Source organism: Macrotis lagotis, chromosome 1 (genome assembly GCF_037893015.1).
Source record: "Macrotis lagotis isolate mMagLag1 chromosome 1, bilby.v1.9.chrom.fasta, whole genome shotgun sequence".
In the NCBI taxonomy this organism is placed as follows: domain Eukaryota; kingdom Metazoa; phylum Chordata; class Mammalia; order Peramelemorphia; family Peramelidae; genus Macrotis; species Macrotis lagotis.
In genome coordinates, this window is record NC_133658.1 from 531,222,845 (window position 1) to 531,236,227 (window position 13,383).

Genomic DNA, 13,383 nt, shown 5'->3' on the forward strand with positions numbered 1-13,383 from the left:
TTATTAATTGTATATTTCCCACTGTCCTGTTTTCTGATACTTTTTCTTTGTTCCCCCCCCCCATCCCCTCCCATAATCTAACTTCTTTCTTTTTCTCTCCAGTTTCTCTTAACCCCTTTTCCCTCTTATTACCCTGTTTGGGAAGGCAAATTTCTAATATCAACCCTGCCCTTGTTCAAGAATCCCATGAAATCTTTCTGCCCTGATGCTTTCTTCTTTGTATTCTCATCTGAAAAAAAGTGACTCATTGTCAGTTTTTTTTTCTACTTTCCTGATCAGGTTTTAGTCTGTTAGTATTTCTAGATCTTTATCATTTGGTGTGGAGAATGAAACTCTACTTCTTATTTATTTTTCCAACTCTAACTTTTTATTTTTAATATTTAGATAACTATTTAAACATAATTTGTTTTTCTTTTCATCTTGTATTTTATTTTATACATGTAAAAGTCATTGTTTTATTATTTTGCATAGATATCCATGAGTTTCATTAGACTATCAAAGATTTTCATCATGCATATATGTCATGCATGTGCGTGCACACACATACACACACAATTAAGAACCTTTACTCTATGGGGTGGCTAGGTGGTGCAGTGGATAAAGCACAGGTCCTGGAGTCAGGAGTACCTGAGTTCAAATCCGGCCTCAAACACTTAATATTTACCTAGCTCTGTGACCTTGGGCAAGTCACTTAAATCCATTGCCTTGCAAAAAAAAAAAAGAAACTTTCCTCTGGATCCCAGACCCAAGGAAAATGACTTTAACTTTATTTCCATGCCTTAGACTAAATATACATATACTTGAAATTGGATATAAGCATTATATCATTTGTCCATTTAAATAATTTTCTGTAGACATATTTTTTATTTTACTTTTCCATAATATATATATATATATATATATATATATATACACACTGCTTCTAAAGCTCTTTCAGTTGTTCTCCCATACATATATTTATTGCATGAATAGTTTTAAAGATAATTGTTTGTATTTTAATAGTTTTTTGATTTTGTGTTTTATTTATTTGTTTTTGTTTCTTGTTTTAGGGTTATGTTAGCAATCTGATTCCCTTTTATCTTCTCACTCCACTATTCGGTCTATTCAGCCTAAAATCATGAAACTCAAGCACAGTTGCAAGAAAGGAGAGTCATTTTATAAACGATCCCTTAATTTTATATTTAAAGTAATGAAACATATGCTCAAATAAATTTATTGTTAACATAACATACCAAATTTTCTACTCATAGTTCAATAATAAAGATTCTCTATCTGTGAAAAAAACAATTTTCCCCCCAAGTAACTGTACTGGCAAATATCAATGGGTAAACATGTGTTTAATCATTCTAAGAGTATGTAGAGAGTATTCTAATTCTATTGGGAGATTAATCTTTGGGGAAGGATGTTGTATAGTGTTTGATGGGAAGAAGCTATTTTCTAAAAATGAAATTTATTAATTAAAAAACATAAACTATAATCATTGGGGGAAAATGCACTAAATCAGCCAAATATGGAAATCAATGTAGATGATGAAAATCAATTGTTCAGATTATGCCATACAGTTGTACTGGCAGGCCTATTGACTTATTCTGTCAATATGTAGATTGTAGAACTTGGGTACCATTGTACAGGAATAATAAACTAGATGCTGAATTTAATAGGAGGAGATTATAAATTATCATGTTGTAGAAATTTTGCAGCATTTCAAGATGTCTCCTGCAAAAACACATCCTTTTCTGTCAGCATTCTTCCAATGACTTTATTTGTCTCTACTCAGTGGAATTTTGCTTCTAAAAAGCATCAAAATTTTCGCTAACTAAAAAAACAATGAAATAAGGCATGGTGTCATCAAGTAGGTTCTAGTATATAATCTAAGATGACAGTGAAAAATAAAAGTAGAAAAGGAGATAGTTCAATTGTGAAGCTTAATAGAGGGCAATAGAGGTCAGGTGATTTCAAATGTTTAAAAGAATTTGAGAAATTTTTCTAAACTAGGGCATTAGAGATAAACTTTGTGATTTGCAAAAAGACATGCATTTCGTAAACCTGAAAGTATTACAGTCTGTACTGATGAAAGGAGAACCCCCAACATTAAGATCACCATTGAATTTCAAAGTAATTTGATAGGATTTAAAAGAAGCATGAAAAATGCAACATGTATTTGACAAATTGGAAGGAACTTTGGCAATCATCTAGTGCAGCCTGTCACACAGTGCAAAAATCCTTTTGTTGATTTCCTGACTAATATTCATATAGTATATAGTGAGCACTTTTAGAGAAAGGAATATTTCACCTCAAAAACCAACATTTTCAATGTGAAGACAACTCTTATCGTTAGATTACTTATTTTCTTCCTGCAGTTTATATCTATTGAACTTATTTTTTCCATTTATAGTAAAATAAGTCTATTTTACCTTGAATCTCTCCAAGTTTTATGATGAGTCAATTTTTTCTTCCTTTATTAAATTATTTTCCAATCTAACATTATTTAACCAATCAATCAGAATGTATTAATCACCTACTGTGTGCAAAGCAATATGCTAGGAAAGATAAATATAAAAGTGAAAAGGAGTTTTCAAATATATATATATATATAGTTAGATAAAAAGATATAGATATCTCTACATAAATAGAGATAAACATATGGAAAGATAATCTCTATTATATATATATATATATATATATATATATAGCTAGTTATATGTATACACACATCATTGCTATATATATTTTATTAAATGTACATTTTAATAATATATGCATCTACTCATCCATCTATCTACGCCTCTATCTCTGTGTCCATGTGCTAGTGACTAGCAGATTTGCAAGTCTAATGATATTTGCCAATAGGAACATTTGGAAAAGAAAAAAACTGTATAAATATTTCCACCAACAGAGAATCTTTCCTCTTGAACTACAAGTAAGAAATCTTGTAAGGTGTGCTAACAAAGACTTTAGATGAATGTTTCCTTATTTTATGCCTTACTTGAAACTGAAGATTAGAGGATTGTTGAACAAATTAATGCTCTTCTTTGTATCTGTGGTCACATCTTATGTGATTTCAGACTTAGACTATTCAATGTTTTTATGTATATATATATATATATATATATATATATATATATATGCTTAGGTATGCATATACATTATATATATATATATATATATATATATATATATATATATGTGAATGTACACAAGTGTGTTCCTATATATATATGGATGTGTATACTTCAAAATATAAGGTAATCTTTAAGGGGGGAAATGTATTAATATATGGCTGGACAAAGAAAGATCTCACCCAGAAGGTGGAACTCTAATTAAATCTTGAAGGAAACAGGTGAAATCAGAAAGAATTTGAGGGATTGGGGTCAGAAGTACAAAGACATGGAGACAGGAGATGAAGTGCCCAAGTGTAAGGAACAGCAGGAATGATAACTGCGTACAACCTAACATGCTTGGTAAGGACTAATAATGGCCAGGTTGTAAAGAACTTTAAAAATTAAAGAGGAGTTTACAGTGATCTTGAAGGTTTTAGGATATTATAGGACATTATTGAGTAAGAAGATAATCTGCTTAGACTAGTTCTTTAGACTAAAAACTACTGTGGCAGTTTTATAAAGGATGATAGAGGCCAATTAGGGGGCAATAACAATACTCCAAGTGGATAAGGAACTGAACAGCTTTGTAAAAGGAAAGAAGGGAACTTATGAGAGAGGTTGTGAGGTAAAGATTCTCATTTTTTCCCTAAAATTACTTGCATATTGACTTATTTTGTGAACTTCATAATACTCAAATGTGGTTTGATTATTGCAAAATGTTTCTGAATTTTCACTTTCCCTTCCTTGCTAACTATCTATGCTTTTATTCTTTTATTTTGGGGAGTCTAGGAATGCCTACCTACTTCAGAGTGGAAATACACCTCCTTTGTAAACCAAAAATCTCCATCTCCTTTCTTTGGAGTGGAGGTATTTTAAAATTATTTATTAGAAATTGTATTATAGTAGATATTTAATGCCACATCAAACAAAAGTTAAATGTAGCCTAAAAATCCTATGAAATATGACATTTCATTTAAAAAGATATGATGTCTTTATTTTATGACTATACTTAGATGTACTACACATATCAACATAATTAGTTTTCTGACTGGGGCAATTTGAAATCTTCATAAACATTTAAACGTTATACATTATATATAGTAATACTATTGTTATTTTAGGAAATTAATGTGATTTATTTCAGAACAGACTAAAGGAAGAAACATTAAGTCTAGATACTTTTTTAGGGTAGGAATAAATCAAAATCTATTTTGATATAAACGATCAAATCTCTAGGTGGCAAAATCTTTAACTCATGTATATACATATTAATAAGACAACTCCTGGGAAGAAAATTTTTTTTGAACTTTAAGGTCATCTACTCAGAATTTAGAAGAAAGCAAAAGCAAAAAAAAAAGAAATTTGTATACAAATATATATATGTTCTAAATTGTGCTCTAACCTAAAATATGACTGAACACTTCTAGTTAAGAAATTGCAAAATGACCCCATAGTTAGCTATTACTTATGAAAAATGAATTAAATACATTCTTAAAGACTCAAATTGACAGTATATATGTTGTTGGAAAGATATGTGTTAATTAAGTTTCTGTAAATGAAGTCACATTTTCCATGGCTATAAATTCTAATTTCAGGCATATGTTTCCCCAGGAAATATTTGGTCCCAGTACATAATACTGCTGATGAGGTTAGCACATATTTTGACATAAGTATGCATATTATAGCTTGAAAATGATCAATCTGTTATTTTCTCATACTCTAAGATTACATGAACTTTGCTATTACCCTAAAATAATAAAGTACCATAAGGGGCTTATAAAAGAATTTCTTAATCTTTATATATTTTAGAAGTAGACTTAGCTTTTTTTTTTAGTTCCTCATAGATCTAATATTGGGCTATAACATTAGAATATATTATATATATATATATATATATATATATGTTTTCAGAACTGCAAAAGTGAACACACATACATTCATTTGTATACACATAGACATATATTTATACCTCCATTCCTGGACTAAGTGATTCAGTGTGAGCATTGTTGACATATTATAAGTTAATCCCTAGGCAAAGTAATTTTATTCTTCAGTTCCAGTAGTCTAGCAAATCATTTATAAATTTTTGATTGTCAATAAAATGTCATTCCAGAGCAGCTACGTGGTGCAGTGGATAGAGTACAGATCCTGGAGTCAGGAGGACATAAATTCAAATCCAGTCTTAGACACTTAATAATTACCTAGCTGTGTGACCTTGGGTAAGTCACTTAACCCCATTGCCTTGCAAACACCAAAAAAATTTCAGAAAAGAACAAAGTATTATAACTTGTTCAGAAGTTGCTGTTTTTTTTTAATTTTGTTTATCTGGACCAATGAACTTAGATACTTCTGACCCCAGTGTTCTATCCACTATACCACCCAGCTGCCCTCACAGGAAACTGCTGTTCTAAGTTAAATTTAAGCAACTCTGTTATGCTGTGAATGATCTTATAGTTTGAAGAATCATAACTGTTTTATCTAAAATCAACAAAAATAGCTTTCAAAGCTGACTGCCATCAAGGTCAGACATAAACAAAATCTTTCAGGCACTCTTGATCTTTAACAAGGAGATAAAAATCAAGAATCAAAGTCAGAGAATGTCTAGTTTCATTAGTATGAGAGCAAGAAATAGATAAGCAAAATAGAAACCCTCCAACACTGGACCAGTTGGTGTCTACTGAGATAAGGCCAAGATTCTTTAATTTTTACAGTCCAATTGTGCCAAGATTTCCATTTTGGGGTATTTGCTATCTTTAAACCATCAGACCTCCTTACTGACTTTTGGTACTATTGTGGGATATAATCTGCTAGGTAAAGCCTTAGGATCTATACAAAAACATAAAAAGAATAGGATTTATTTTCTTTTGTTGTACATTGTCATTTAATATTAAAATGAAAATCTAAGTTTTATTCTCTATATCAGATTCACAAGGAAAATAGTGGAAGACGGCTATGAATTAGGAAGAACATCTACAAGAGGAGACTTTTCCAGCACTAGATTAGTGTTCCAACAAGTATAAGAGTTTACATGGAAAGAACACTTGTTGAATGTATTCTAAGTTTTGCATGAGGTATATAAGTAACCTCCCATAACTCATTTTACCTCTCTGGGGTTCATGTCCTTGAAGAAGTTACCCCAAGTGTTCTATAAGGTCATTTTCAGTTATTGAGTTCTCTTATCTCAAGGAATAAAAATTCCTTTCATATTTCCCAATTGATTATTGTCTCTCACTATTGAAGACCAAAAATATTATCACCATGTTAGAGATGAGTTGCAATGTGTTTAATTGTGGCTGATCAGACCAATACAAGTTCAGAATGCTCTACCACAAGTCTGGCCCAAATAGTTCCTGTCAACACCAGGGGTGGGTTCTCTAAAGCTTGCATATCTCATGTTTCCTTTGAGCTGCTTCCATTCTGCCTTTCTTATAGAGCACAGCACTGTCTCTGATGTGGGTGGTCCTGTGCCAGTGTCTCCCCTACTGCACAATCAATTCCAGAGTTCTTAAGAGAGACCTTCAAGATGTCTTAGTATTGTTTTTTTCTGACCCCATTATGAGTGCATGCCCTGTGTGAGCTCTCCATAAAATAGTCTTTTGGCAAACATGTATCTGGCATTCGACAAATATGGCCAGCCCATCATAGTTCACCCTATGGTAATATATGAATGCTTAGCAGTTTAGCTCAAGAAAGTATCTCAGTGTCTGCTATCTACTCCTGCCAAGGAAACTTGATAATTTTCCTATACATTTATCCTAGTTAAGCTAAATGTTCCCATTCATTAAACGTGGCCACCATGAGGTGAGATGATTACCATAAGACTTAATATCAACAGATATCATCATCTTTGAGCAGAAATAGTTTGTTACTAACTTCAAGAGAATGTTGAGTCAATGTATTTGGCAACATAGAAGCACAATCATATCATATATCACAAATTGTTTAGCCATTTTTTAGTTTCTAATTTTTTACTATAACTAAAAGAACTTTTATAAATATTAATCTAAGCATGGATTTTTTTTGCACTTTGATTATTTTGGTGTAAAGACCTCATAATGATATTGTGGAGCCAAAGGATATATACAGTTTTATAGTCCTTTGGTAGTAGTTTCAAATTGTCCTCCAGAATGATTGTACCAGTTCAAACAGCACTAACAATGAATTAGTGTCAAAATTTTTCCACATCACCTAAAATATTAGTCATTTTTCTTTTCTGTCATTGTTAGTCAGTCTGATTGATGTGAAGTGATAGCCCAGAGTGGATTTAATTTACATTTCTCTAATGATTAGATTTAAAATGTTTTTTCATATGACTGTTGCTTGCTTTGATTTCTTGTTCTGAAAAATTTCTATTCATGTTTTCTAGCCATTTTGTTGTTGGAAATGACTTTTATTCTTATAAATTTTGCATAATTCCTTATATATTTGAGAATTGGGGTCTTTACCAGGGAACTTTGCTGTAAGATTCGCCCCCCCCCCCCAGTTTCCTGCTTTCCTTATAACTTTGGCTATACTCATTTTTAATTTTAGACACATGTTTTCATTGATCTGACTCAAGCATTTGATATTATTGTTTGTGAACATTATGGAAAATTATGTCAAAATTTGATTGCCCAGGGAAATCCATGAGAATCGTTCAAGAATTGGAGAAAACATTTGCTCAAGTTCTAGATTATAAATAATGCTCTCTCATGCTTTCCCCATCACCACTGGAGTGAGGCAAGGCTATGTACTTGCACACATGCTTTTAGCATGATGTTTTCAGAAATCTTGTTGTCACATGCTTTCAATGAGGATGAATAAGGCATTAAGGTAAACTACTAAACTGATAGTTAATTATTTAACTTGAAAATGCTACATGACAAGAATTAAATGAAGGAAGCTTTGGTGTAGACGTTTTTGTTCTCAAATGATTGTGCATTCAATGCAACCTCTGAAGCTGTGCAAAAAAGTGTGGATTCATTCTCTCCTACTTATGCTAACATCAACAAAACACAGGTGCTTCACCAACCAGCACCACATCATCCATACATAATACCATGGTTTACAAATTTTGGAACCTGGGGATAGGTTCACTTACCTTGCCAGTATATTTACAAGGATATATACATACATACATACATACATATATATATATATGTATAAATATATATATATATATATATATATATATATATATATACAGAGAGAGTGAGAGTGTGTGTGTGTGTGTGTGTGTGTGTGTGTGTGTGAGAGAGAGAGAGAGAGAGAGAGAGAGAGAGAGAGAAAGAGAGAGAGAGGAGAGAGAGAGAGAAATAATGAGACTGACATAGGTATTGCCAGAGCTAGTACAGGGTTTGAAAGACTTTATAAGAATGTATGGGAAGGAAGACTGCCCACCAAACTGAAGATCTTTAGATATTGTGTTGATCTCATTGTTTCTATGAAACCTGCACAGAATACATCAACATGCCAGAAAATTGAATCACTTCAACTTTTTATTATCTTAGGAAGATTCTGAAGATTACATGGAAAGACAAAGTACTGGTCACTGTACTCCTTTCTTCAGCTATATTGCCAAGCATCTAAACTGTATTGGTGAGAGTACAACTTATATGGGCTGACCACATTGTTTGAAGGCCAAATGAATATTTTACTAAAAGTTATTTTAAGGCAAGTACTCACATCATGGTCAGAAGAGATAATACAGGGACACATGAGATCTCTCCAAAGAACCTTGGAATTTATTGCATGACACTCAAAACATTATCAACACCATACAGAATAATATACCCACATCAAAAAATGGTGCTCTGCTCTGTGAGTAAAGTGAATTGAAGTAGCTTCACAAAAAACAGCACACACATGAGATTTATATGTTTAGATACATCTCCATCTGTCCTGAGCTTATATGGTTTGATCAGTCACAACTAGACACACTGCATTTTGACTTCAACATAGTGATGATATCTTGGTGCTCTTCCAGAATGAAGGATAGCAACCAATATCTAAGTACTATTTATCAATTCAGTGGAATATTTGGTTTCAGTTTTGATAATCTCTCTTTCCATTTTCAGAATTTCTGTTTATCTCGTTCATTTTCAAAATGTTTACTGATTTTCTTATTTTTTATTTATACTCAATTCAATTGCATCTTCCTGCTAGTTTGTAATGATGAGTGTGTGAGTTTTGTATCTTCAGATTTTCGATGATTTTTATACAATAATAAAAACCATAGCAATAAAAATGTCTAATAATTTAATAACACTATGTGTCTCCATGCACCATTAAACACTTTAAAATTATTAACTGATCTGATCTTCACAACATTCCTGGTAATGAAGAAACTGAGGCAAAGAATATGTGTCTGAGACCAGATCTGCATTTAGTTCTTTCTGACTCCAGTCATGGTACTTTATCTACTGAAACACCTAGATGCTCCCAATAAGATATAACTTCTTATTTTGTACCTCCCCTTGCCTAGAATTACAATTTCCATTTTATTGCCCAAGTTGTACTTGTTTCTTTCTTTCCTGAATTTCTGCTTAATCTTGACTTCTTATCTGACCTAAGAATTATAGTTTCTGGTTTTATATATTTTGGCTACATTTTCTGAATCATAAGAAAACTTCATTTTCATATTCTGTATCTGTCCACATTTTGCCCTCAGTTTAACAAGAGTAATTCTAGATCAATCTCTTATGGGGAAAGTGTAATGTTTAAATATAATGATAGTGGTGTGAACTTTCATATTTCATTCCCTTCCTCATTCATTATCCAAGCATTTAATAATCAGCAAATTCATATCATTTATAGTGCTAGGTAATGGAAATAAAAAGAATAAAATGGAAAATTCATTGCTCTTAAGGAACCAGTATAAAATGAGAAATTTTACCATTTGGTGATTATCAGTATCCACATTATGTATTTATATCATTAAAAGAATTGAAGGGATTACCCACATCAGAGACAGTGCTGTGCTCTACAATCAATGTGACTCCAGCAACACTGAGTGGTTGAAAGTTAGCACTTGTCATTTTTTCATAAACAGCCTCTAGGGCATCAACAAAACACCTGTGATTGTTACTGGCAGTATAAAATTGACTTTTCTCTATTTTCTTACAGAGCCAAGAATCCTGCATTTCCCTTAGCTTTACTTGTCTTTTATTGCTGATGGAGCTGAATGCAACCTTCTTAGAGATAAATGAATTATCCTACTGGTAAATCCTGTAGAATTCTTGTTTTTGTTTTTTGTTTTTTCTTTTAGCAGCTTCTGAATTTCTCCACTATTTTTATCAAACCAATCTCGATGTTTGCAAGTCTTGTGGCCCAGATGAACTGCCACTTTTGTTAAATGTCACTGTTTAGTCTGCAGAGGATATATCTATCATTAATAGTCCAGCACTCTCCACCTCATATCATTTTCATTACTCTCACATTCTGGCTCTTTATCTTACAGTGACATAATTCATTCAGTTCCTGCAAAGGGGTATCCATGAAGTTTTATTGTTTAGATAAATGGAAAAATGTTGTTGATAAGGTCTTGAACTGTACAAATCTTCAGTAATAAGTAACCAGAGTTGTTGCTGCTTCCAACTCCATTTCTCCTAAGTATTTCCTGTTGATTGTCTGTATCTACTCTGACATTAAAGTCATTCAGAATTACAAATGTCCTCTTGATGTTGTGGGTTTCACTGATGATGAGGGGTCTCCAGGGTTTTATAAAATTTTTATTTGTCCTCATCAGGGCTTATCATGGTAGGAACATGTGAACTGATGATGGTGGTATGATGCTTACCTGAAAGTAGTAATCACATTATCATAAATCTGTCTTTCACTCTTTTTGATAGGCATACAAGTTTGTTGACTAGATTAGCTTTGCTTCTGAAATCTACAGGAGCCTGGTGGTGATTGTTATCTTTGAAGCCATTTTAGAAAAAGATGAATCCAATTTTGATTTTTGGTAAGCTAATCTTCATGTTCCAGCATTATTATCCTTAGAGTTACTATTTGGATATTTGTTGAGTTCTCTTGCAAGTTATTTGTCACTCAGGTCTACTGGATTTCTTGTCATTCAAAAGCTGAGCAGATTCATGAACCAATGATAAGTAGAATCATCTTTGCAAAAGTTTTTTTTTTTTAGGTTTTTTTTGCAAGGCAAACGGGGTTAAGTGGCTTACCCAAGTCCACACAGCTAGGTAATTATTAAGTGTCTGAGACTAGATTTGAACCCAGGTACTCCTGACTCCAGGGCCTGTGCTTTATCCACTATGCAACCTAGCTGCCCCAAAAAGGTTTTTTTAATATATATATATATATTTGACATATGTCTTCTGAAGTGTGGGATCTCCACTTGCTGCTCTCCAGAGTTACATTTTTTGAAGGAGACGTTTTAGGGCACCTTTTCTAGCCACTTCCTCTTGCCAAAAAATGAGTAGTGTGGTCTTTAAAAAAAAGGCTAAGGAGGCTGCTGAATTCAACTGTTATTTCTGTCCAGTGAGAAGACAAATCCTATGGTCTAGGCAGCCTTTTGCAAGATTGTGACTATAACTCCCAGTATGATAATATATACTACTTCATTACTTGTCTGAGATAGGTAAAAATGGTAAAACAATATGAGTAAAATCTTTTGACTGGTATATAAATTGTATTTAAATGAGATAGAGTTGCACAAAGCCATCAGCCTCACTCTTTTTTCTAGAAGAGTCCAGTGGCAAAACAGAAGTCAAGATGATTGGCAAGAACTCAGGATGCAGTGGATGACCTTGTCATCTTTGATATCTAACCTAACTCTGAATTCTCCAAATCACCAGTTTCAGGCACTTTATGACCATTGGAACAATTTTTCTTATCTGCCCATTCTGCCAGGTGAAGTCTTTACATGTTTGAGGTAGACATCTCTCTAATTCACCAACAGGTTTGAAGTCCCTTGCTTATCCTCAGCCTGTGTTAGCCTGTTTGTCAAGAAGATTTATTGAGGTGTGGCCTCTTAGCATGCTATAGCTTTTTGGAATCATAGGTGAATCAGGTAGATACCAAAGTTGGATGAGTAACTTTGAAAAGGACTCAGCAGCCCTTGCATCACAGGTACTAGTGTGTGTGTGTGTGTGTGTGTGTGTGTGTGTGTGTGTGTGTGTGTATGTATATGTATATATATGTATACATATATATGAATATATGTGTATATGTATATATATACATTAATATGAGAATATAATGAGTATGTTTATATATGTGCATGCTTATACATATATGAGTACATGCATATTTGTGGGTTATATGTCAGTGTATATTTATGCACTATATACATATTTATACAGAGATAGGATCAGAAATATTCTAAGAAGGACTTTATCAGTTGTACCAGACTGTCAAAAAGGCTTTTTAGTAAAGGGGGGACCTCTAGGAATAGATAATAAATATGTATATATATATATATATATATATGTATATATATGTGTGTGTATATATATGTTTGCAAATAACATTAAGAATGCTTGCTTTGCTTTGATATTTATAATATGAATAATGTTTGTGTTAGGTGTATGAATGGAAAACCCCTTCTGGGTTGTAAACTCCACGAGGGCAAGCATGATGAGTAGACACCCATTTCCTCTGTCCATTTATGAAGTCAACTCAGATATTAAATCTATCCTTCCTAACACCTAGAAAAGAACAAGTTCTTCACATGGTAAGACCTTAATAAAATGTTAGTAGACTTAAATTAAATTGAAAGGAAACACTGGGATCCCATCCAAGAAAGTAGAGATTTTTCTAAATTATAATAGGAAACATCTTTAGACTGTTAACCAAGATAAAAATACCTTTTCTAAAGGGAAAAATGTTAAAAGGAAGATATTAATGCAGAAGTATGATGAGCATAATTCCTCTCATATCAGTGAGAGGCAAAGATGGAGAAGTCAAGAGGTTAATATCTAAGAATGATTTGGGAAATAGAGATGGATAAACTTATCTCAGAAGCAAGAAGTTAAAATCAAAGTAGAGTTTATTAACATTCAAGTCAAAGAACAAATCGACAAATCAGTTTTTTCCAACATATTTTGAGGAAAATAAAATTGGAAAATAAGGATTTTATATGCAGTCTTAACATAATCGTTTATAATATAATGCAGTCTGCTTCTTCTGTGAAATGTTTTAATATATACACACCTAAAATTTCATGTTTTTGGAAGCCCTTGTAATTTTGTTTCCTTTTATTACTATAATTATTGCCCATACTATAGATGTCTTTTAAAATTATATCTTTGCAGAATTTTTTGTCACAATTTTTTCTATTCATTCT